We start from the raw sequence: 26,865 nt of genomic DNA, 5'->3' as shown, positions 1-26,865 counted from the left end.
TAAAACTGGCATCATCTAAATAACAATATGGGATTGATTAAATATTGTTATATTTCATATACTTTAAGTAATTATCAATATAAAGATTAAAAATACAAATAAGAAAAAAAAGAAGATGGGGCATGATGGCTTACACCTGTAGTCTCAGGTGCTCAGGAGGCTGAGGTAGAAGTATCAGTTAAGCAGAAGGCAAAAGAAGCCTCCTCAAATTTCAATGATATTGTATATTCTCATAAAATCGAAAAATAGAGAAAGCTGAAGTAGTGTGTTAAGATGAAAGAGTTAATGCCATATTTGACTTCTCATGCTACAGTGGCTTTTAATAATTAAATGTGAATATTTGACTTTTTATTTTTAGCTTCCACATATAAAGTGAGGTCATACAATTTTTTTTCCTTTCTGTGTCCAGCTTATTTCACTTAGTATAATGTTCCTCAGATCAATCAATGTTGTAGCAAATGACAAGGTCTCCTTTTTTGAGTTTGGATAAATGTAGAAAAGTAGGAAATAAAACAATGGTTACTAGGAACAGGAGTCAGGATGTGGCATCAAAATGGGATATGAAATCAAAGGATCTAAAGCAGCAAATAGTAGGATGAATAAATCTAGATATCTATCACACAGCATGAAGACTGTCATTAATGAAACTATATTGTTCTAGGATTTTTGTTAAATAGGTGAATTTTAAGTGCTCTTGCCACAGAAAGTTAACTATGTGAGATGTTAATTTGCTTCATTACAGTAGCCATTTTAGTATCTATATATGCATCCCACAACATCATGTTGTAAAGCTCAAATACAGTATAAAATTCATTTAAAAATAATTTGAGCTGAAATTGAAATCAGATGAAAAAAAATCTATTTTCCCTAGAATTTAAAATCCTTACTAGACAAATAACAAAAGTTCTTTTAGTTCACTGAGTCTGAATTCATAGTATTTTCAAGGAATCTTTTTATAAAATTGAGGGTATTTTTACATTGTGCATTCCACTGTGCAATTCATTGTAAATTCTATAGAAGTGTAATAACAAATAGGAGCATATGAGACTCTGCTGCTCTGGCCCTGCAGGGTGCAGAGTACCAACTTAAATATTTTGTGCACATTTCTTTACACATCCAGGACTTCACATAAAGATAAAGAAAAATGTGGATGTGTAACTGATGTGATTCTGCAATCTGTATTTGGGGTAAAAATGGGAGTTCATAACCCACTTGAATCTAATGTATGAAATGTGATATGTAAAGAGCTTTGTAATGTTTTGAACAACCAATAAAAAAAAAGAAAATTGCAAAAAGAAAGAGCTACAGCATAAATCAGCAATGCAGAAAGAAATGCAGCCATACTTGAATAAAGTAATCTGAGGAATTGGTTCAAATTTGAGATCAAGATTAAGTCCATTCTTCTTGGTACATTTTAAGGTGATGACTTTAATCTTTGTATTTTGACATTTGTTTATCTTAGATGCCTGTTAGATCACCTCTTGAAAGAGTACAAATGTGAAAATATGCTGTGCTGAGGTGCTCTCTGTTCTTTGAATTGAATCACAATGTTCATGCAGATAACTAGGTAGGACAATACTCATTCATAAAGCATGTTCTAATCTCTGGCTAAATGACAGAAGGCAGGACTCCCATCCCACCTAGCTGTCACATGGGCAACTCAGTCCTTAATGGTGATATGGTTTGCACCATTCAGACATCCTCTGTTACTTGCTTCAGCACTTCCCCCACACTGAGCTTCTTGCAAAGGAGCCAAACTAGTGACCCAGGAACATCTTCCTACCTATTTTTAGGACAAGAGATGACTGAGCTGAAATGAATATAAAACTCCTCTTTGTGACAGTGTCTACCTGCAGGCTTGGCATGTGGTAAGTATTCTCTAAATGTTAGTCATTTTAAAATAGAAAAAAAAACTTTAGATTCATAATGATTAATTATTCCCCTTGGCAATCTATTGCTGGAGCTGTGGACTGTTTCATCTTAGGGGGGCATAGGCTTAGGGCTGGGGTTATTTTTATCTGTTGCTATCCCACAGAGAGTCTGGAGAAGCAGAGTCCAGCTCTGATGTTGTAGTTGCTTCTGTCTTCTCTAGTCTAGTGTGTGATTTAAAAACAAGTCTCCATTTTTTTTTAATTTTCTTTTTACCACCAAGGGGATATGAGCTAAATGAACATCAAGATTTGAAAGTTAAAGTCATCACCTTTAACTGTTCCAAGATCTCTAATTTGAACCAGCTCCTCAGATTACTTTGTTCAAATTCCAGTGCATCTCTATCTGAACTGCTGGTTTATGCTGTAGCTTTTTCCCTTTGCAATTTTCTTTATCTTCAGGTGAAGTGAAACTTTAAATATGTATAGAAATGTGCACAAAATATTTAATTTGACATGTAAGTGCTTCTGCTGTAGATGCTCTGGGACAGATTTTTGAGAATCACCACTCTTACACCTCAAAATCAAGAAGAGAGATGGCTTAGATGAACTATTAATAGGGGCTATTTAAGCAACCTTTCCGCTTTCAGAGCATTCAGTAACATCTGTGGTTATGACAAGCAAGATCAAGAGTGGATTCTGATAAAATTACAAAGAAAATTTTTAACCAGGATCTTTATCCTGACTTCCATAATTCCCGAGGATCTCTTTGAATGAAACTGATGGGTTCTGTGAATCCCATATAATGATAGGCAAAATGGGATGTGTGCGTTTTCCTGCGGGAAGGTACTAGAGCTTCAATAAGGTTCTCAAAGGTGTTTTGGTACCCCAAAACATATTGTAACCCATGTTGCATGATAAAACATATTCTTGTTGTATTGAAATGAAAGAGCAAGGAGTTCTTTAACAAACCAACACACGTGATAGGAGAAACTTGCAGTTGTTTACTTGAGAGGGGAGATGGCCTATCAAGCCATGGGACTACAACCACTTCCTGCTGTGGAGCCGTGTTCCCCTGACTCTTCAACATCATTCAGAGATAAGCAAAAGTCACCAATTCTATACCTACTGAAGTGTGTGTTAGCTGCCCAAAATCAGTAGACCTTGTACCATTTATAATTTCCACTAAACTTACAGCCATCAACTTAACCATAATGTCATGCAACATACTACAGTTTCTAGAAAGAAGTATAAGGAAGAACAGTAACATTTATTTAAAGGTTAAGTTTTGCTGTAAATGAAATTTTAAGAATATCTCCTCAGGATAAAAGAAACTATGTTTACCTCACTATATTCAAAGGGCTCCTCAATTTTTAAATGTAAAGTGTTTAAAAATTAATTTTGTCATTAAAAATCTTGGGCATTTTAAATTTTATCAACGATGTTTTATTAAAATAATATTTATTAAAAGAATGTTTTATTAAAAATAATATTTATTAAAAATAATCTCTGTAAAATTAAAGCATATAACCATACCAACTTATAATTCATTACTTGATAGATCTGTTATCAGTTATATCCTTTGATGTCATACAATGACATATGAGACAATCACTAAATATTATACTTGTGGTGTGTTACATATGGTAACTAGATATTTAGTTTTCTTGAGACACTGCTAAAATTCTCCCTCATTCTCTCAATTTTTGTTATTTATATATTTCTAAGTTGTCAGGCATTTAAAATTTATGCTACATTTTTAATCTAATCCATGTGTTTACATCAGTTTTGGTTCTAATAAATAAATTAAATGCCTACCACCAATTGTTTTGCTACAGTTTTCTTTGTCATCCCTTGATTGGCTGAAGCTCAACCTTTGGTAGGTGACCAGTATTTCTTGAGTTGTGGCACATTCAATATTGTTTGTAGGCTTTATACTTAATGCACATGTCGGCTGGACATAAAGTCCTTGGATTACATTTTCTTTCTTTAAGAATTTAACTGCTCCACTGACCACCAAGGGGAAATCCTGATGCTCTTTCTTCCTATAATTTAGATTATTTTGCCTGGTGATTTAAGAGGTATTTTTAAAAATGTATTATTAATTGACAAATAATAGTTGTTTTAATTTATGGATTTCAATATGATGTTCTAATCTATCAGTGTAGAAAGATTCAATCTAGCTAATTAACATATACAACATCTCACCAATTTGTTTTTGTTTTCAAAAGGTTAAAAATTTATTGTTGTATCAATTTTGACATATACAATTCATTATTAACTATCATTACCATGCAGTAAAATAGATCACTAAAACTTCTGCAGTCTAACTGAAACTTGGTACCCTTGACCAATATTTTCCCTTTTCCTTTCCTTCTTCCTCCCCACCACCTCTGCTTTCTGTGTCATTAAAAGCTAATGAATTTACTAGGATATATCTTGAACACATGTGTGTGTTGGGCATGTGACAGAAGGATATGTCTCAGTGTTGATTGGGTCAGTTTTTGATAATACACGGTATATGATTTTAATAGATCGAGGTGTGCTTTCCTGTTCATAACTTTTTTCTCAAGTTCTATTTTCAAATATTTGTTCTGTTCTACTGTTATTGTTTTTCTCTTTCAGGAATCCCAATTATGCATTTATAGGTTCTTCTTTGCCTGGTTTATACATTTATCACTGTTTCCCAAATCCTTATTTATCTTCCATTTTTATTTGACTTTCTTGCATCAGCTCATTTATAGCCTCTATGGTCTTGCTGTCTTTCAAAAAGTGTCTAATCTCATATCTGTTCCTTGCAATTTTCTTACAGTTCTGTGGTGGTTTGGGTTTTTCTCTACTTCATTGAATTCTGTCAATTGACACTTCATTTCCTCCCACTGTCTCATTATCACTTTCTTGAGTTCTTACATTTATGATTCATGGTCTTCCTTCATAGAATTAAGAGCTTTATTAACATTTTAAATGCATAGTAAAACTTCAGTCACAACTTCATATCTGTTCTGTAGCAACATTTTTTCCCATCTGTTGACAAGTTTATTGCTCTCTTTTACATTTTGTTCTAGTAGTATTTTTATAGCAATTGTCTGCCAGTTCATTTTTTATTATTTGTCTATTGAAAGGGTTGATTTTTCCTAGACAAACTTTTGTGCATAAATTCCCTATGTAAGTACGTGTATGATTAGAGAAGTAGAGGAATGTGTGTATGCATTCCAAAAATGTTCATTTACCTTAAGTCTTGTAGTGAGGACCAGCACCAGTCCTGGCTCAGAAGAAGCACAGTCATTTTGAATGTTATAGGATCTATTTCACAGTCACTTTTAGGAAATAAGAACCTATTAGTGAGGTAAATTCTATCAGTATCAGCTTAAAACTATGATAAAATTTATATTTAGTGCACCTGATGAAATTTGTCTCCAACTGCCAGCAATGACTCTGGTGGAAGATTCTTAAGTCTAGTGTTTCAGAGAAGGTAAATTTCAGTATATAGAACTTGTGTTTTAAAAACTGGGCTAAAAAATGCCACAATACATTTAAGGTAAAAGAAAATTATTTTAATTTTCTCCTTGGGCAGTAATATTCAATAGGAAATAAATATGTTGGCATTAAATTGAACTGGATTTAATCCTGGTTCTAAGCATAAGATTGTGAAGAAAGTACTGAGATTCTCTGAACCTGTTTAAGTTATTCAGAAAAAAATGATGTTAGTAGTTGGCAAAATATCTGACTGATAAAGTTTAATAAATGTCAATTTTCTTTAAATGGATATTATTAGAATAATTAATTTGTTCATAATAGTTAAATTAAAAAATAGCTCTTATTCAAGAAGTTATACCTCTTTGAGTATTTGTTGGACAAGAAGATGGAAGAACACAAATGAAGAACATTCTGGCTAATCCCTGAACGGACCCTCAGAAGCTGGTGCAAGAAAGACCCCAAATCTTACATTTTCTTGATGCACAAAGGAAAAGGAAGTGACATTCTACCAGTGGAATATTTTTCTACATTAGATAGGAGATGAATCATAAAAATCAATGCTCCTGTTTAAGGAGGCAGTGTGTAGTTATCTGTGGTGGCCAGGAGAGTTTATTTCAGGGGATGGAAAGCTCTGCCATGGTGTTGTGGGTTAACCAAACCTCTAACCAGTTGAGGCCACCCCTTGACATGTTAACAAGTTGGAGATTAAAGAGGTTGAGCTCTTCAGTTGAATTTTCAATGGGTTAAACTGATGTGAACTTCCAATGGCTGCCTTAATTTCTTTTTCAATGTTTGAACAAGCTGCTAGGAGCCCTAAATTATCTTGATGCTGGAGGGGGAACTCAATAGCTATTTACACCCACCCTTATGTTATTTTGGCCCTAGGAGGCAAGGTTCTCCTTAGCTCCTGTCCAACTTATTCCCACTACCTGATTATTGAAACCATACTCCTTGGATTTATTTGCACCATGTTTGGCTCATTCCTACTGCAATCGAGGCTGCGCCCAATGGGAACTCCACACACAGGGCATGCTTACCTGTGAGATTACTTCCTCTCTTGTTGCCATATGTCTTACTCACCTTATACATTTAAAGATGTTCCAAGGCAATCTGATGGACATAATAATGAGCAAAAAATGCCAATCCTTCCAGTTAAACCGTGAAAGAATTGAATCATCAGAAAGCAAAGGGCTTAGGTCTTGTTTTTCGTTCTCTGCAGGATAATTCCCCTGTGCTAAAATAGAGTATTGTGCTCTCAACACTGTTAGCACTTCGATAAACAAAATGACCATTGATACAAAATGCTTCTGTTAGAAACTGCAGTTGAAGACATGGTCTACTCTCTGCTCAAATATTCCTTGTAAAAGAGCTAACAAAATGGATTTTATCTCTATATCAGTGCCAAGACTTTTTTCTCTATAGATTCACCTAGATATTTTTCTTCTATTACAATGAAAATGATGCAGCACATGAAATTCTATTCTGAGTTTCCAGGGAATCTAGAATCATATTCACTTCTCATCTACTTCTAATTAAGCTAACTCAGATACCAAGTATCACAGATTATTTTGCTTCTCTTGGGTACTGATTTATTTTACTTTATCTTCAAAATGGTAGTCTCTCAAAACTGTCAGGAGTAAGAACTTTTTTAAACAAAATTTACAACTTTATTAAGGCATAATTGAAATATAGAAACCTGTTTATGTTACTGCATACAATTTGATGAGCTGAATATACATACACATCCATGATTCTGTAATACAAAATTGGTATAATAAATGTATTCATCACCTCCAAAGATTTTTTTCATGTCCTTTTACATTTTTTGTCATAAAATATATGGAAATATGGGATGCTTCATGAATTTGTGTGTCATCCTTGAATAAGGGCCATAGTAATTTTTTTCTGTATAATTTCAATTTTAGTATATATGCTACTGAAGTGAAGACTAGGAGGAAACATTTTGGATGTTATGAGAAAAGAGTAAAAAGACGATCAGTGTACTCCACAGACATGTTTAGACTTGACATTTTGCTTGTAAGACACTACATGAAAGAAAAACAAAACACTTATCTTTATTATTGACTTTCACTAGACCTGTTGATCTTTCTTTAAACCTGACACTGGCCCCCAAGCTGCTGGATTATTCTTTTCAATTGGGAAAGTAATATATAGTCTGTTAAAGTTCCACTACGTCTCCCATCCCAATCCTGCTCCCTATTGTTTATTGCTGATACTAGTTCCTTACATAGTGTTAGAAATTACCACCAATTTGCTTTTCAGTTTTTATTTTCAATAGATCACTTTAAAATTATTTATAGTGTAGTAAGAGCATGGATTATAAAATCAAGCGAACTATCAATCTGTACTGACAAAGAAAATAAAATATACTAAATTCTCATTCATCCATCTATTTGCATAAATTTATAAAAATTACTTTTGATTAACTTTATATAAAGATTGCATTTTAATTGTATAGGCTCTTGGACATATCTCAGAGTTAACTTAGAATTAAATTAATACCACTGTCTGATTTTATAGATAAGGACACTAAAGTTTAAATGGAGTCATTTCACAGGATGGATTCAGATCTCTGACACCCAACTTTAGATGAGATAATGTGGCACTCTGTGAACTGGGAATTTAACAACTAACTGTGGGAGTACAATGAATTAAAGTGAAACAAAAATGCACCCACTGTGTACTTCACTGATAAAAGAAAAAGCACAGTAAATCAATTCTAACTGTCAATAATGTCTGAGCATCTATATTTTTCTATGGATAACAAAGCAGAACACATTTGCTTCGAAGACATTTACAAGTCAGTTTTAGAAGAAGTCATAAACATGGGAAGAAAAAAACAGCAATACCAATAGAAATTAGTTCAAGATTAGTTATAAGAACATGAGTGGTATAAGAATGAGACTCAGGAATAACCCGTGCATGTTGATGGTGTCAAGAAGAAATGGGATTTCAGTCAGGTTTATAGGATGCATAAGAGAAAGAGAATTTTCAGTAAGAAAATAGGCATAAGCAAACCCGCAGAAATAAGAAAAAAAAATGCTGTGTTCTAAAAATGGTGATTAGCTGAATTTGATTGGAATATGGACTTGTACCTGTGAAGACTGTACGAATGACAGCTATGCTTTGGTGGTTAAAATAATCTAAATGTCGCTCTTAAGCATTTGGACTTTATCATGTAAGAAGAAGACAGTCACTAAGGGAGGGACTAATATAAAAGAGATGGATTTTTTTGAGATTTAGGTAGAGTATGTTAGAGAACAGGGGCTGGATTATGTGTTGATGTTAGCAGAGCCAATGAGGATGTGCTCTCAATGGTAGAACTTGAGTACAAACGAAAAACCATTCCTTTTTCTGATACAAATTGCCTTTTTAAAAAACTTCTCTGGATAACTAACAGATGAAAGATCTATAATGAATAGACAATATGCAAGATGACAACACTGTTCAGACCCATCTATTTACTCTATATTGTTATAGGTTGAATTGCATCCCCCATTCCCCCAAATTCATATGTTTAAGTCCTAATCTACAGTTCCTCATAATATGACCTTATTTGGAAATAGAATATTGAGGATGTAATCAGTTACGATGAGATTATACTGAGTATTCTGTGCCCCAGTCCAATCTGACCAGTGTACTTATTAGAAGGAGAAATGTGGACACAGATCTGTGCACAGTGTATGTATACAATGTAAGGTAAAGAAAGGGATCAGGGCAGGTGGATCAGGGGATACATCTATAAATTGAAGAATGCCAAAGATTGAATGCATGCCACTGGAAGAAGCATGGGACAGATTCTTTCTCCAGGCCTCTGAAAGAACAAACCTTGCTGATACTTTGATCTTAGCCTTCTAGCTCCCAGAACTTAAAGATGTTTACAATATTCAATTTTTAGCAGTCTGTTAAAGCAGCCCCATCAAGGTAATATATGTATTGGTACTGCAATCAGTAATCTAAAAAGACACCAAGTCTTGAAGTTCCCATGTTCTCTTTTTTTAAAAAAAAATTAATTCTAATTTGTTATATATGACAGGAGAATGCATTACAATTCATATTACACATATGGAGCACAGTTTTTCATATAGCTGGTAGTATACAAAGTATATTCACACCATTCATGTCTTCATACATGTACTTAGGGTAATGATGTCTATCACATTCTAGCATCTTTTTTACCCCCATGCCCCCTCCCTTCCCCTTTCTCCCCTTTGCCATATCCAGAGTTCATCTAATCCTCTCATGCTCCCCCTTCCAACCCCACTATGCATCAGTCTTTTTATATCAGAGAAAACATTTGGCATTAGTTCTCTTGAGTCATGAAGGGAAAAAAAAGTTCTTAACTGAAATTGCTAAGTTTAAGAACTGAGAAATTTTCATAATGTTTGGTTGTTAGATGTGTTCTACAAACCTAAGAGTTATGGGGAAAAAGCATCTAAATTAAAAATAAACCTTTGAGACTCAATCAGTTCTTCATTCTAAAGATTCAGTGAGACAATAATGACAGAAATATCTTTTAAAATGTATAGTCATAACTAGCATCTTAAATATGCCTGAGTGAGGATTTTCATTCATTTTGCATTGTTTATTCCTTAGTCAAGAAAATCATCCTTTATCCATGATTTCCACTGTTACATAGAGTATTGATAATGTGGAGAAGTACTGAAAAATATAAAACTATTATCAAATGATTCATCAATAGTTTCCATTATTAGAGTGCTCAGAAGTAAACTATTTCTACATTTTTCTCTCTTTCAAAATTATTGTTTAAAAAAAACCGGGGATTGAACCCAAGTAACTGAGGTACACTTTCAACCTTATTTATTTATCTATTTATTATTTTTATTTTGAGAGAGAGTTTTGCTTATTTGCTTAGGTACTTGCTAAGTTGCTGAGGCTGGCTTTGAATTTGCGATCTTCCTACCTACCTAGTCACTGAGATTCCAAGTTTGGGTCAGCACACCTGGTTTGTTTTAAAATTATGCTTACATTTGACTAATCAGATTCAAAGGAAGACTAGACCTACTTTGGATGGAATGAACCAGGTCCAGGCTCTTTGATACAACAGTAGTACTTACCACTGTGTTTTTTCTTAAATCGCCATTGTGCCCAAGTAAAAAAGTAAAATATCAAGTTCTTTTTTATTTCCTTAGAAGAGTATTTCCCTCAAAGCACTTCCTAATTATATTTCAAATTTCAATGGGAAATCACATATTAATACAAGTAGCTTATTTTTTTCCCAATTTTCCCTGAAAATACTCATATAATTTCATACGAACATTTTACCTCTTAGAGAAATCAGTCTAGTTTGAGATTATTTTCAAAGTATCAGATTTTAGGTGATCATACTTTACCACAAAATTTCCCTTCACTATTTCAGCTTCTCATGAGGCAAAGCCTTTTTATTCTATTTCTCCTGCTCAGTATTTTACTGCCTCCCTGATAAAGCATCAACCCTTTACCAGGCACTAAGGTCCTCTTGCAACTCACACCCGGACTGTCTCCATTTTTCCCATCTGCTAATCCTCTAAATAAATTCTATGCTTCAGTAGTAAACTCAACATAGGGTCTGCTGAGCCCTCTCACTTGGGGACTTTTGCTTCTCCTTCAGTTTGCTATTGTTGGAGTTCTTTCCAATGCTACACCCAGAATCTCATGTTTGCACTCTCCTCACATCTTGCCTGGTCTCCTGAGACAGAAATGATCTCTTTGTGTTCTTTGACCTACTAACTCACAGAAATGCATATTGGCTTGCAAGAACATTGTGCTCATGGAATCCACATTTGTGAGTGTAACACAAATATGCTATTATGGTAGACTTTATGTGAGCACAGAAAACCCAACTGTCTTTAACATCTTGTGTCACTGCTTCTCAGATTCCCTGTTAATATTGTCATTTCTTTGTGGCCATGATCCCATTAATTCTTGACCTCAACAATCTTTACCTTTTTCATGTTAAGTTGAAAACTTCTTCACCTATATATTTTTCATGCCCTAACATGACTTAAACCATGTTTTATTTTACAAAGAACATGTTCCATAAACATTTTCTGGTTTAAATAATGAATAACTGAATGTCCTTCTATCATGTAAACATCTCACAGAAAAATAAACAGCATATTAGAAGAAAACAAAAGATCTGACCCCACTGTCAAATTTATTATGATATTCAATTCTTTGTTAAATTTATTATGATATTCAATTCTTTGTTAAATTTATTATGATATTCAATTCTTTGTTATTATTAAATTATTGAATACATGATCATTACCAAACTTCTGCATTTCCCCCTGTTCAATCTTGCCTTAATTAGTAAACCTGTTTTACCACATCCAATGGTTGTTATTGGGTGAACTTTCCCTCTTCACTTTTGACACACTGTGAGTCCCCACCTCAAGGAATTTGTCTCTCCAGCTTAATTGACACTGAAGGATCAATTTCTCATCTTAGTTTACATTGCACGTGGATCACCCACCCCAATGAGCTCTCTTTGCTCTTTATTTGGCACCTTATCCTTGAGCCCCATTGCAGCAATAGGCTTCAGTTTAACCTCAACATATTAAAGCTGAGGGGATTGCTCAGTGCTGTACTTTATTCATTCCTTTGATAGACTTCAACTAAAAAGTCTAAGAAACAAAAAAATAAAAATAAGATCACAAATAAAATTTGAATACAGTTTTTATTTGTGAATATTTCATTTATATCTTTGCATCTATAGACATATATCATTACTAAGAAAAACTAGAATTGTATCTGAGAAAAAAAATTTTAAGTAAAATTATTAGTGCTTAGGAAAATTATTTAAGAGACTGAGGACAACTTAACATCACTATACATAATATTCTCATGAAAATAAATTACCCTTGGAAATTATTAGGGGAAATTTGCACTCTAAAATTATATTAAAAACTATGCTACTTGAGCCAGGTGTGGTGGCACTTGCCTATAATCCCAGTATCTCTGGAGGCTGAGGCAGGAGAATCAGGAGTTTAAGCCAGCCTTAGCAATGGTGAGGCACTAAGAACTCAGTGAGACCCTGTCTCTAAATAAAATACAAAATTAGGGCTGGGGATGTGGCTCAGTGGCTGAGTGCCCCTGACTTCAATCCCCAGTACCACCTCCTCCACAAAAAAAGCATGCTAGTTGGTAAATTGTGTACTCTCCAGAAAAATATAATGCCAACGATATTAAGATGGTGCACTTGATAAAATACAAATAAGCAAATAAAGATACAATCTTACTAATAAAATAAGCATTTTTGCAATCTAAATGGTGCTTAATTAAGAGATTACTTACATTTTCTTAAAATGTTTTATTTTTTCACCTCAAAGCAAAATGCTATCATCTAAGCAATTTTGCACCCACTGTTTTAATGTATTATAGTTCTTCTATATTAATTATACAAATAAAAGAAATTACAATGGCTTTTGAAAGTAAAATTAACTGTATCTTGATGCTATAGAGAATGGTAAAAGCAAGAGACCATTAGTGAGTATACATATTCTGACATTGTCTCAACTCTATGGTATTTATTAACCAAACTGTTCAAAGTGATTAAATAATTTTAGTTTGTATTGGACCTAAGCAACTAGAACAAAAAATAGAAGTAGTTGCAATGTCTTTGAGAGTCAAGGTCTAGTTTATCCATTTCAGTGTCTCCAGCAATTAGCATGTTGCCTTGTTGTATAGTAAATGCTTAGTAATCTATAAAAAAGTCCAGAAACTGTCTTCAAGTTTATGTAATCCAAAAAGACTAGTTTTCTGCTTTTCTTCTTTCCATCAGAGAAAAATAAATTTTCAGAAATATTTTAGCATTCATCATTTACAACCACTTTGATTTTTATATCTATGTTGCTCGTTACATTTTTTTCCAGAGAAACAAAATCTTTTTAATCCATTGTGAAACAGAGTTTTATCATTTTTGAAACTTTAACAAAATAAAATATATGTGCATTAATCATTGTGCTCTCTTCTTTTTTAGAACAAAATGTTCAATGCAGAGGAAGCCAACGCATTTGAGACAACAGGAAAGAGTAACAACTCTCTTCCACATCATTAATTTTGACAAATATTCAAGGAGTCTTAAATTCCTAAGCTCAAAAAAAGACATCTTTCACATTTAAGTAAAGTTATTTACCATCATTTTTCATTCAGTGTTTTCTATATAATATTTTATGTGTATATAAAAGAGTCTATCCTTAAATGGACTTTTATGGACTTATGCAATGTAACAAAATGCTCATAATTTGTTGATTAATTCTTGTTATCAATATCCATACAAATTTACAATTAGATGATACTATTTCTCAGATTACAGAGGAATCTTAGGGATTTATAGAATGATACAACTAATTTCTCAGGATAACATCAGCATGCATTACCTTGTGAATGCTGTATTTGCTTGCAAACACAACAGCAGATTGGACATTGGGAAAACTGGATTCTGTTTCTGTCTTGTTTTATAACCCTGGCCAATTTATTCTACTTCTTAGATCTAGTCTCCAACTGAGAAAAAGTAGGGATTAATTGTGATTACCTCTGCATAAGTTTCTATTAAAATTAATTGTAGGGTTGAGGTTGTGGCTCAGTGGTAGAGTGCTTGCCTCACATGTGTGTCACTGGGTTCAATTCTCAGCACCACATATAAATAAATGAATAAAATAAAGGTCCATCAACATTAAAAAATATTTAAAAAAATTAATTGTAGTAATAATAGGCAGCACTTACTGTATGCCAAGTCCTGATTACTTCATCCTCACAACACATTATGGCTATGTAGTAGCAGCTATTATTACCATTATTTTGTATATAAAGAATCTTTGCTCAGATAGGTTGAATAATTTGTGCAAGGACATATGGCTTAAAGCTTGTAGTCCTAGATACTGAACTCAAGCATCATTGATCTACAGTCTGTGCTACTATGGCAACATCCTACTGTTCCTTTGCATGAACAGTATGACATTAATTGAAAGTTTTATTCTTTCCTCCTTGGTGTTTAGAAAAACCACATGAGTTTTAGAGCCAATAACCTGGACATCTTATTCAACTCTATCATTTGTCCGCTCTGGTGTTAGGCTACCCTTTCTCATAGTCTCTTTCCTCATCTGTGAAATGAGAATACTCATCTACCACCCGGGCTGTTTCAGGAGGGTTAAGACTAAAAGGGCAAATTCATCACAGTTCCAGTCATACAACAGGCATAGAAGAAAGTTGTTCCCCTCCCTCAGGTTTAAGTTGCCAAATCTGATTCCAAGGTTGAATATGAAATGAAGACCATGTAATAGGCATTTTGGGGGATTTACATTCCTCCTAGCTCAAATGAGACTTAAAATGAGACCATTGCAGAAATGTGGGGGGTCACGAATGAGAACAATCTTCATTCTCTGAAGCTTAAAGGTAGGAGTTCCAAGCAATTTGTTCAGTTCAATATTTACATGAATCCCAGGGACATGCATATAGTAAAATAATGATACAACAATTTGTAAGAAGCTTAATCTTAAACTTAATATTTTTCACCCACAACCTCACACATTATATACCTTTTACATGAGTCCTTATAAACAGAATTTATTTTAGTTTTTCAAGGATATTATAGGAATACAGAATTTAATATACTTGCTATGATAAAAGAACAAAATTTCTGCAAGAAAACAAATGGAGTTTTTAAATTAAACATGAAAAAATGGAAGGAAGGAAGAAAGGAAAGGAGGGAAGGAGGAAGAGAGAGACTGAAATAAAGAAGGAACAAAAGAAAAATGAAAATAAAATGAACTTTTCACATTCGTCTTCCTCTGACTTTTTTTTAGTAACAACAGGCTTATAAAAATATTTAAAAGATGGGTTGAATGAAAAATAAATTGTGAGTAGGATTAATTTTGAGGGAGATTCCAGGGTATGGATTTAAGTTATTTTTACTATTAAAATTTTGAATTCAGACAAGAACAACATTTCTTTGTTTTTCTATTGAGTTCTGAATACTTTGCTCTGTTAGTGAGAAATTACTGTCAGGTATTTCAGTATTTAGAAAATGTTCCATAGAAAAAAAAATCTTTAGAAAAAAGGAAAATTTGTGCTCCTTTTCATAGTCAACTATACAGAATAAATGTACAAACCAAGTTTTAAATGTTTATTAAGAAAATTTATAGATATAAATTATTTTTATTTAATGGAACACAATTTTATTAAGTAACTTTTACTATAGAATAATTTCATAGAATTACATAAGACTTGAAAATATAGTAATAAAAATGGAAAAAAATATTATACTCCATTATAAAAACTCAGTTGTTAGAATGAATAGTTAATGTTAAAGAAGTATCTGACTTTATGTGTGTGTAGTGGGGGGGGGGGCATCTGATATTTTAAGATATTGTAGATTTGACGAATTCACTCTAAATTGAAGAAACTAGGATTTACAGCTAATCAAAGTATTATAGGTGGCTCTGCTTCATCTTATCATACATCTATTAAAATTTACTTACAGTTAAAATTCTGATCATAAACTTCAATGTTTTTATGGTATGATGTGAGACAATATAGCAGAATTTCACCATTAGTGAATTCAATTTTCCATTTGCTAGTTTGCAGGGACTTCCTCAATGAAAATAATGCTTGAGAGGAAAATTGAATAATTTATTTAATATTTTATCCATGCATGAAAAAGTATAAAAGCGCAGTTTTTCTAAGCATAATTCCCTAACTACTATAGATGAGTTATTGTAACTTGTCAGATGTATCATTTTAGGTTGAAATAGATTTTTTAATTAAAATGATTAAAACATCAAATTAAGCTTTGTTATTGTGAAAATGTACACAATTATCATAATTCATGGAATATTTCCAAACTTTAAAAGTGCTGAGGGCCATTGCCAAGTAGAAATGATGCATCGAAATTTCCTTGCCAGGTACCCCATGTTGCTTAGAGGACATTCGCTGGGACATTGCATGTATGCTCAAGGACCAGGGCGGATCCGGGTTTAGAGCTGATCAGGTTTTAGGGAGTATCCCGTCCTTGGGTTTAGGGAAGTTCCAGGTTTAAGGTGTACCCTGGGGGGGGGGGAATAGGGCGTATCCTGCTGCCTCAGGCACGCCCGATCCTTGAGTTCCCGTTGAGTTCTCCTGAGATTCAGAAAGTATTGGAAAAGAAAGCCTCCTGGAGTAGGTGAATTGGGCGGCGGCAGAACTGGGATTTCCCCAGAACGTGTGTAGAGGCCGGTGTGAGTTCGGCAATAAAGAATTGCTGTTTGAATCTACAAAGCTGTGAGTGGCTCGTGATCTTGTGCCCAGCCAAGACATTGGCATAAAAGCACTTCAGTGTGAAAGATGGACACTTTCTATGGGACACAGATCATTCGGTGCTGTGCAGAATTCACATAAACCAAAGTACTCAAGGATTGACATGTACCTTAAATCTTTCTCCTATGGCTTCAATATTTTAAAGTGCCAGGCACTGTGGTGAGTGATTAAAAATGTCAACTCTTTTATTACTCTTAGTAATACAAACTTGTGTGGTCATGGTATATGGGGGTAGATCAACACTATTAATCTATTTATACAAATCAAAACTACAGTAATTAGTAATGCCTTTATTGAAATGCAGTTCCCCTCTTCAGGAATGTTGCCTACTTTCTCTGTAGCTCTAGGGGCTATAAGATAATTCATATATAAATTAAAGATGGAATAAATGCATATACTGCTAGAGAATAAATGAAGCATCACTATCTCTTTAGTGAAAAACACATTTAGCAACTCTTCATGCTTACAGGACAACTAAAAATAAACTTCGGATTTTCATAAACTCCTCACAAAGCTTAGAACGCCATTTATGCAAAGTTAGACATGGGTGGTTGAAGCATGCACAAACAGCTTTGTTGCCTCATTTGGGGAAAATCATAATTGAGTGATAATTTTGGAAATGGTGGTCAATCAAGCAGAAATCAGAAATCATGTTGAAAACATTCTCTCTATTGGTAGACTCCCAAATGCAGCTTTATAAAATCCTAGCTTTCTTAAACCGGCTACAGAGTCTTCATAGACTGGTAGCAAGGTCTCTTAGAGGTCATCTAGCCCAGGATCCCAGAGAATTCAGAAATCTCTTTAATAAGGAGATTCCCAACCTCTGCATATGCATGTCTAGGAGGCACTGGGTTGAGGGAGTTGGACCTGATAGCCTGGCTGTTTATTTATTTATTTTTTTTGTTTTTTTGGCAGACACAACATCTTTGTATGTGGTGCTGAGGATCGAACCCCGGCCGCACGCATGCCAGACGAGCGCGCTACCACTTGAGCCACATCCCCAGCCCAAGCCTGGCTGTTTAAACCCTGATCATATAGGGAGCTCTGTTCCCATAGCCCTATTACTATGAACTGAACTAGACATCAGATAATATATGATAGACTTTAAAGAAACATTATTTACTAAGAATAATCATTAGTAATTATTAGTCTCAAGTCCAAGAGAACATTATTCCAGCAGATAAGGTTGAGAGTAAAATTAAAATGTTTAGATTCAAGGGAAATTCTACTTAGAGAGTCCAATTTAAAAGGTATAATCTCCACCAAGAGCAACACAGAGTAGCTGCATTTTAAATTTTAAAGAGTTCTAGAATTGGGAGCTGAATCCTGCAAACTGTATAATAATGCCAACTAAATAATTTTGTTAAGCCCATCCAGTGTGCCAGGATTAGTATTTAGGATGCTTAGCACTTTTATAATATTTTAACTTATTTCATTCTCCCATGCATCCTACAAAGTAGGTTCTATTAATAACTCCATTCTAAAGGGAAGGAAATGGATACTCAAAAGCTTGGAATGTGTTCTAAGTGAAAGGAACTGCAAAAATAACAGGAGAGGAAGAAACAGGAAAATTAAGAACAAACATTTCAGGTATAAGTGTTTTCTCCACTTCTGTGTTCTGTAAGCCACCAATTTTATGGTTTATTTTCTAGTAGTATTTGAAGTACATATTTTAAATTGTCTCCATATTTAAAGGAACAAGCTTATTATTATTGGCCAGAACATAGTCAAAACTCACTATCAGAGTGACAGAGCAGTGTTACTACTTTGTCCTACTTTGAATCAGTGGCTTCATTGAAAGGCAGCCAAGATGGCTGTGGGATATTCAAAAAATGTGTTTGTCACTTCCGTAACTTTTCTGTTTTTCCCAAACTAGACATCTTTCTCTTTCTCTATCACTGTTTTAAATCAAACAGCCACTTTTGTGCTTATCAAAATCCTGTCTTTTAATACCAATTTGTGAACAAATTAGTTCCATAACAAAAAACAGTTGTCGGATATACAAACATTTTAAGACATGGTTCAAGAGTTAACTTCCTTTTTTGAAATACATTAATTAACATATTTAAGATGTACATATTCTGATTGTTGTAAATAAAATATTACCTATTTATATGATCATCCCAGTTTAGAAGCATATGTCTACTTAAAAATTAAATTATTTGTAGAAGGTGATATTGCAGAGGATATCTGTTAGTCAGCTTTTTTGTCGCTGTGACCAAAATACCTGACAAGAATAATTTTAGAGGAGGATAAATTTATTTTGGGCTTACAATTTCAGAGGTTTCAGTCCATGGTTGGCAGACTTCATTACTCTGGCCTGGGTGAGGCAAGCATGATGGCAGATGAATGGTGACAGAAATCTGCTTACCTCATGGATGCATGAAGCACAGAGAGAAAGGGGAGGGACTCAGAAAAGATAAACCCTTCTAAAGCATGCCCCCAAAACATTACTACATTGGTTGACACAGGAACTTCTGGGGGACACCTCATATCCAACCTGTAACAGTATCCAGAGAAATTATCAAAGATGAAAATGTTCATGTACATATGTACAGTGTATATCTTGATTAAAGGTATATTTTTATTGTTCATTGCACTTAGACAACAGTATCCAAAGTAGTTATTAAAAATATTATGTGAAATATGTTGTTTGAGCATGGCTTTAATTCACAAAATTAGAGGACGTGGAGTAACTATAAAATTAAAATATTATATGCAATAATGATTCATTTGGAATTTAGCAACAACCATTAGATTAGAATGATTTTCTGTTGAGCCTGTATTTTAGAATTCCTACAGAATAAACTGCTATGTTACAAATCTCTCGACCCTGACAATAATCTGTCAGCAATCAGGACTAAGAAGAGTATCGAAGCAACTATCTGCAGGAAGTTGTTATTACTGCAGTGTTTTCTGTGTAACAATTCAAACATTAAGAAAAACTGAAAAGTATTTTGAAATGAGAACAAAGCAAAGCATCCAAAATGCCTCCTATTCACAGAATCAATTAATTTTCCAAAAAGGCAGGTTGTTCTGAGTATGTTCTCAAGCTTCAAAGCCTTTTATGTTGTATTGACCCTTAAAAGAAGAAAATAAGCACATTCAAGATTAAGTGATACTATCTTAAACGCTTTCTGAAGTATAGAAAACCCTGATGCTCATATTGAAACTGACAGAAGGAAAGGGATAAGACAATTAAAGGAGTCTTTTATTTCTACATTGAAAGAATTAGAATGCATCATTTTGTTTAAGAAAACCATGTTATGACCCATAGCATTACTGAATGCAGGGCTGAATAAAAAACATATCTCTGTGGGGTTTTGTTATGGGGTTTCACTCTATTAAAGAGATTACTCTTTTTTTTGAGGGGAATGGGATAACAAACATGGAGGGAAATTAATTACAGTAGATGGGGTAGAGAGAGAAGATGGGAGGGGAGGGGAGGGGGGATAGAGGATAGGAAAGGTAGCAGAATACAACAGTCACTAATATGGCAGTACGTAAAAATGTGATGTGTAACCGATGTGATTCTGCAATCTGAATTTGGGGTAAAAATGGGAGTTCATAACCCACTTGATTCTAATGTATGAAATATGATTTGTCAAGAGCTTTGTAATGTTGTGAACAACCAATAAAAAAAAAGAGAGATTACTCTTTAAATCAGTAAGTAACAGTCATTCTCTCAGACCCAAATTAAGCAAAGGATAGTCTTACAAATTACACTTTTTCCTATCCACCAAAAAGAAATACCCATGTTTAAATGTGTAACTCTATCTACAACTTTCATTTAAGTCTACAGATGATCTCAATGGATATTAAAAAATAATGCCTAAGGTCGTTTCTCTCATTTTTACATTCTTTGAGTATTGGAAATCTGACAGTCAAGCTTGTTTAACTATTCAAACAGTATAAAGTAGCCAGAAGCTGTGATCTCTACAGATTATTAGAGAATAACCCAAAGGACTCGAAAGTCAAAGCACAGCTAAAGAGTCAAAGCATCAACACTATGTCTCATTAGGCTTGTTGACAATGTACCCTGGGAGACATGACTTTATCTTCAAAGTGACACCAGGCAAGTTTTGCTCACTGAACCAGGCATCATATGCAGAGTTCACAGCAGAGTTAGCTCCCAGCTCAGAAACAGCATTTAGATGCTGCCTGCAATGATGCTGACCCTCACAAAGTTGTTTGCATATCAAGGAAACAATTTATTGCATCTGAAAATAAAAAATAAGTTCTATCACTTTAATGTTTTCTCTTAAGACTGCCTTGCATTATTTTAAACTAAATTTAAATAAAGTCAAGAAAGCACTCAGGTTTTTAGTGAATTATCAGGATAGTTAAACACAGAAATTACTAAAAGTTGGATAGGATTTACAGCAAATATCGAGTCATGTTCTTCTATCGCTGTTCAAAAAAGGTATCTACAACCAAAAACAATCTCTAGGATGTGGGACCCTATCAATTGAAAAGCCTAAGTGAGAATTAAGCACAATCCCTTCCATTTCCATTTACTAGCTTTGAAATATTGGAAAAATACATAAAAGTATATCTAATGATGTCTTCTGTATCTACCACATACTCTTTATATGACTAAATATGAATGTGTACATGAAAATGCTTATAAACCAAAAAATACAAATAAAATTATTAACCTAGGTCTCTTATTTATTTATTTATTTATTTATTTATTTATTTCAAATGGAGTCAATTCTGTTTTGCTCAGAACCTTGATTTATATTACAGTAGGTCAGCCTGAAAATATGCTGCAGTGTTTGAAATTAATGCATTCATATTAAAAGAAGTGTATTATTAATTTAAGCCACTAGACCTCTATGTGAAAAAAAATGTTACTAAAAACAACCTTCTACCATTATAGTTGTAATGGTCTTCCATTTTCCCTCACCTACCAGTGTACCTACCACACCGATATTCACACCAGGTATGGAAAACCAAGTGCACTGAGCACTTGGATCTAGCAAGGAGTTGTTTAATGTTACATATTTACAAAACAATAAGATTTTTTGTTGTTGAATTCCATTTTCAGCCAAACCAATTACAGTCTTTTGACATAAATTTTACATTTATAATAATTCACGAACGTTCTCTGCTTTCTCTAAAGAATTCTGATCTGTGCTAGGCAATCAAAAGGCTTATATTTAAGGGAACGAGAGTACTACACTCCTGGAACAAAGGAGAAGTGATATATTAGTGGTCTGTAAATAAAAGGTTACAAAGGACCTAATCAAAGGATAGGATAGACAGCAGAATACATCAGACACTAGAATGGCAATATGTAAATCAATGGAAGTGTAACTGATGTGATACAGCAATCTGTATACGGGGTAAAAATGGGAGTTCATAACCCACTTGAATCAAACTGTGAAATATGATATATTGAGAACTATGTAATGTTTTGAACGACCAACAATTAAAAAAAAAAGGACTTGCTAGGATACAGAAGCTAAAAGGGAAGACGAAACCCAGCAATGGAAAATGGCCTTAGTGTAGGAAATTTCTTTGTCCTCAGGGGCCTGAGAATCTCCTTACCTGCCCAGACATCAAGACAGTAGATGAGGTTAGGGAAAGCATGGGTAGGATGGCTCCACACCCCTTCATCTGATAATAAGTATCTGGAAGCCTGGAGGAATCCCCATTTAATCCGTCAGGCAGCAATAGCAAGAGTGAGTGAGGATCTCAGTGGCATTAGATAAATAGAGTAGACCATAATAATACCAGGAAGACTGAATAATGAATCACACACAGTAAAAATGTAGGACAAGACACATGTCTAAGAACTAAACAGGTTGATTTCTTGAAAAAAAATAAAGGGACCCCAAAATAAAGGGTCTGCTGATACAACAAATAAAATATTCAGGATAGGTTGAAAATGTCCTACATACCAAAAGTCAAGAATCTCATACCTTGACTGAAAGACAATCAACTTGGGGTTAACTCTGACATGAATCAGTTGTTCAAATAATCTGACGAGGATTTTAAAGCAGCATTACAAAATTATCTTTAAACAAATGAAGGAAAATTTTATATATATATATATATATATATATATATATATATATATATATATTCGCAAAGAATTTATACAAAAGTATCAGTGTTATGTATTAAACTGAAAAATAAAAAAATAAAAGTTTCTGGATGGACTTATTCATAAAATGGAGGTAAGAGAGAATAGAATTATAGAAATTGAAGACAGAATGGGAATTTATAAAACTTGAACAAAACTTGAAAAATCTTTGGGCACAGGAATTCTTAGAATTGCCACCAAATGAACATTTATTTATTGATCCTCATGGAAATTAGAAACTTTTGCTCTGTGAAAGCCCATACAAAAAGAACAAAAAGACAAGCTGGAGACTTTGAGGAAATATTTGCAAACCACACATCTAACTGAAGACTATTAAAAGAGCTCTCAAGACAAATCAGTGAAAGCAAGCTAATAAGAAAATACACAAGTTGTTAATATCCATTTCAACAGAAACGACAGACATTTGGCAAATAAGCACATAAAAAGATGTTCAATGTCATTAACTATCAGGGATATGCAAATTTAAACCACAGTGAGCTATTACTGCACACCTATCAGAATAACTAAAATCAAAAAATGATAACAACATCAAATGGTTAGGAGGTTAGATTATGTGTATGTACTTAATGCATTATCTGGCACATCCGAAGGGATGTAGAATGTATAGTGTGTTTGGAAAACAGTTTGGCAGTTTGTTATAAAAGTAAACATGAACTTCCATACAAAGCAGAATTCATATTCTTAGATGTTTATTACAGAGGAATAATTAATATATATTTTTATAAAATGCAAATGAAATATTTGCAAGTGAATATTCATAGTAGCTTTACTTTTAATAATGCCAAACAGGAATCAGCTTATACATCCTTCAATAGGTGAGTGGTTGAGTTGCTTCTGAACCTTTATCAAATATCAGTTGAAATTACTTGTGGATTCTAATTCTAGACTATTTCTATCCTACTGCCCATGTGTCTATCCCTTTGACCCCATTACATAGACATGGTTACTGTAGCTACACAGCAAACTTCAATAGGTGAGTATACACAAACCACAGGAACTGTTCAGCAATAAAAAAAAAAAGAAAAGAAGAAAGAAAAAAAGGAAAAAGAAATAAAGTAGCAAAATACTGATATGTGCAACAATTTAGATGGCTTTCCAGGGAATTATGATGATGAAGAAAGACAATTCCAAAACAGTACATGCTAAATCATTCCCTTTAAGTAACATTTTTGAAATGACATGAGTTTAGAAGAGTGAATTAGTGGTTGGATTAATAGAGAGTAGAGATAGGTGGAAGGAGGGCTGGAAGTAGTTGTGTGATCATAATAGGGAAACAGGAGAGATCCTTGCATTGTTTTAAATGTCCAATATCTTGCCTGCACTAGTGGATAAGAAGTGTACTTATGTGATAAAATCATATAGTGTATGATACATACAGAGCAACAGACACCAAGGATTCAAACTGGAAAATCTGCATCAATATTAGTATCTGGTTGTAATATTATACTGTTTTCTTTTTACAAAATATTATCATTAAGGAAAACTTGATAAAATGAATAAGACATCTCTATATTATTTTTTACAACTGCATATGAATATATAATTATCTCAATAAATATTTCAATTTAAAAAATGACTAAATTCTATATTCATTATTGATGTCCTTTTCTGTCAAACAACCAGTGAAATAGAATTTCTTCACAGGAAGCATTATGATGTTGGGTAAAACACACTTAACTCAGTAATTGATTCCTGGTATACATATTTTTTTCACATACAAAATAATCTTTATATTAATGATGACATTTCATAAAATTGCAATTTAAATGTTTCCTGTCAACTTACAAAAATTACTTTTTGAGGTGACTCAGATTAACAGGGATGATGAAAGAATTTTTTCATTCTAAACACAGATTAACTTGATTTAAACATAGCCTGCTAGGAAGGCCCACAGTAAAACATTGAAAATTAGCTGATCCTGGTAATTCAAGAAGGCTATAGACCAAAACCCTCCTCCTTCAACTTATCCACCCTTTGCAAGAACTTTAACATGTGGAGCTGCATGAACAGTGCCGCTGATGATATCTTAAAAGAACGGACCATGAACATACTAATATATAATATAATATTTAACTATGTGTTATTGACTAATTCTTCTGGAGAACTAAACTACTGGTATTAATCAGTGGGAAGTTCTATTCAGGGAAAGAATCTTCATGCATTATCTATATTGCTTATTTTATTGTATTGTCTTGTATAATCAGATAATTCTAAACAAACTTGTGTGATTTAAGAGATTGTAGAAACAGAGTTGACCAGAAAAAATGTAATAGAGAGTTCATGTACAAAGGACTCTTGGCATCAGAAATGTCGGGGATCAAAGAAGAATTTTTTTTTCATCAATGTCACTCTGTGATTTGGGCTCAGTCAACATATCTAAACCTCAGTTACTTCACTCAAAAAATGGGAAGTGCAATGGTATTAACTTTCTAAGATAGATAATAAGTTAGATTATATGTATGTGCTTAATGTATTATCTGGCACAAAATATGCTCAATTAAATATTTTTACCACTTTGATTCACAGGGTTTTCAAAAAGTTGGGATTTTTGCAATACTTTAATGATGAATAGTGTTTCTAACTAGTTTTTGAAAATCATGTAAGCCAAGAGACAGTTGGATAGACTTGAGATATTTTGCCCAAGAAGTTCATTATTACTGTAGTGAATACACCCATGACTGGTTAGTCCCCATCAGAATTCAGATCTGGTAGTGACAACAAGGATAAATAGAGCTCAAAAGTCCCAAAGGAGTGAATCATCACTATGTCTCAATCCAAGCTTGTCCTTCATAGTGGAATTTCCAATGAACTGGTAGCCAGATACAAAATCATTCCTGAAACTCTGTAAATCATAATGGACCCTTAAAAGATGACTGAATAATAAGTGGTGTTTAGACCAGTATAAATAAAGCCTTAGAGTAATTATTTGTATCATCATCAAATGCTGAGGGGCTCAGTTGCACCAAGAAAATCATGGAGTAAAATAGGTGGTGCACTAGCTCAAGACATGGGGAGTGAAATGTCATGGATTACCAGAAATTCTCATGAAAATTTCAGACTTTCCCTGGTCATGAATTGTCATGAATCAACTATACCTAGATTTCATAAATGTAGAAGTATCTTAAAGAAAACACAAGACCTCATAAGAATAGTGAGAATGAAGTTACTTTTTGAGTCCCATCTGGAGTATTCTGCACTAAATTAACAAGATCCAGCTGCTGCACCTTTATTAATCTACCTCATCTTTCTAGTGTAAACCTCACTGTGTGTGTGTGTGTGTGTGTGTGTGTGTGTGTGTAACTACTCAATGAAGAGGAAAGGGAAGCTGAAAGTGACCTTGTCTCTGTCACAATGGTTCTGAGAATAACACTTGAAATTCACAGGGAAGTTGTTGACAGTATTGGGGGCAGTGGGGCAGGAATGCACAAGTCAGGTTAGGACAGTTGAGAGAGATGAGAACAAAAAGAGAGAGGGAGAAAGGAGAGAATGAGGCAGGGGAGATGGGGGTGAGTAGGTAGGTTCCCTTTGCTTTTTTGATCAGTTTTAAATTGAATACTGTACTGTGTAAATCACTGCAGATTCTAATGGTGTCAGCTGATCAGAAAGGCATCCAGATGACCAGATGAAGTTAATAAGTTCCATTGTGGGAAATATCCCCTTGTATAAGGAACTAGGCAGAGCTAGGGAATGAAATATTAAAATAGACCTCAGAAAAGCATGGAACCAGATAAGAAATACAGATTTCTTTAATAGCCAGAGTGAATTCCAACCCATTTGCTTATCCTCATGTCAGGCTAAAGGAGGAGCTTTGTTGTCCTGGGAACTTACTAGCTTTCAGAGTTCTTTCTGTCTTTCAGATACGTTAGTTTAATTAAAAGAGAAGCAAAGATGTTTTAGTCAGCTTTTTTTTTTCTTGTCACTGTGACCAAAAGACCTGATAAGAATAATTTTAGAGGAGGAAAATTCTATTTGGGACTTGCAGTTTCAGAGGTATCAGTCCATAGATGGTCAGTTCCATTACTCTGGGCCTAAGATGAGGAAAAATATCACAGTGGAAGTGTGTGGTAGAGGAAAGCAGATCAGGACACCAGA

The 26,865-nt window shown here is 33.8% G+C and overlaps 1 long non-coding RNA gene across 1 annotated transcript; it reads left to right on the top strand.

Moving 5' to 3' along the window:
- The first annotated feature begins 1,745 nt into the window (after nucleotides 1-1,745).
- Nucleotides 1,746-13,583, top strand: LOC308642671. Its single transcript, XR_014020604.1, has 2 exons — nucleotides 1,746-1,868; nucleotides 13,348-13,583. It is a non-coding gene; the product is annotated as an uncharacterized lncRNA (long non-coding RNA).
- The last annotated feature ends 13,282 nt before the right edge of the window (nucleotides 13,584-26,865 follow it).

This window comes from Spermophilus citellus, assembly GCF_964194105.1.
Source record: "Spermophilus citellus genome assembly, chromosome: 2".
Classification (NCBI taxonomy): domain Eukaryota; kingdom Metazoa; phylum Chordata; class Mammalia; order Rodentia; family Sciuridae; genus Spermophilus; species Spermophilus citellus.
Note: the sequence above shows the minus strand (reverse complement) of the source record. Positions and strands in the feature narration are given on the sequence as shown.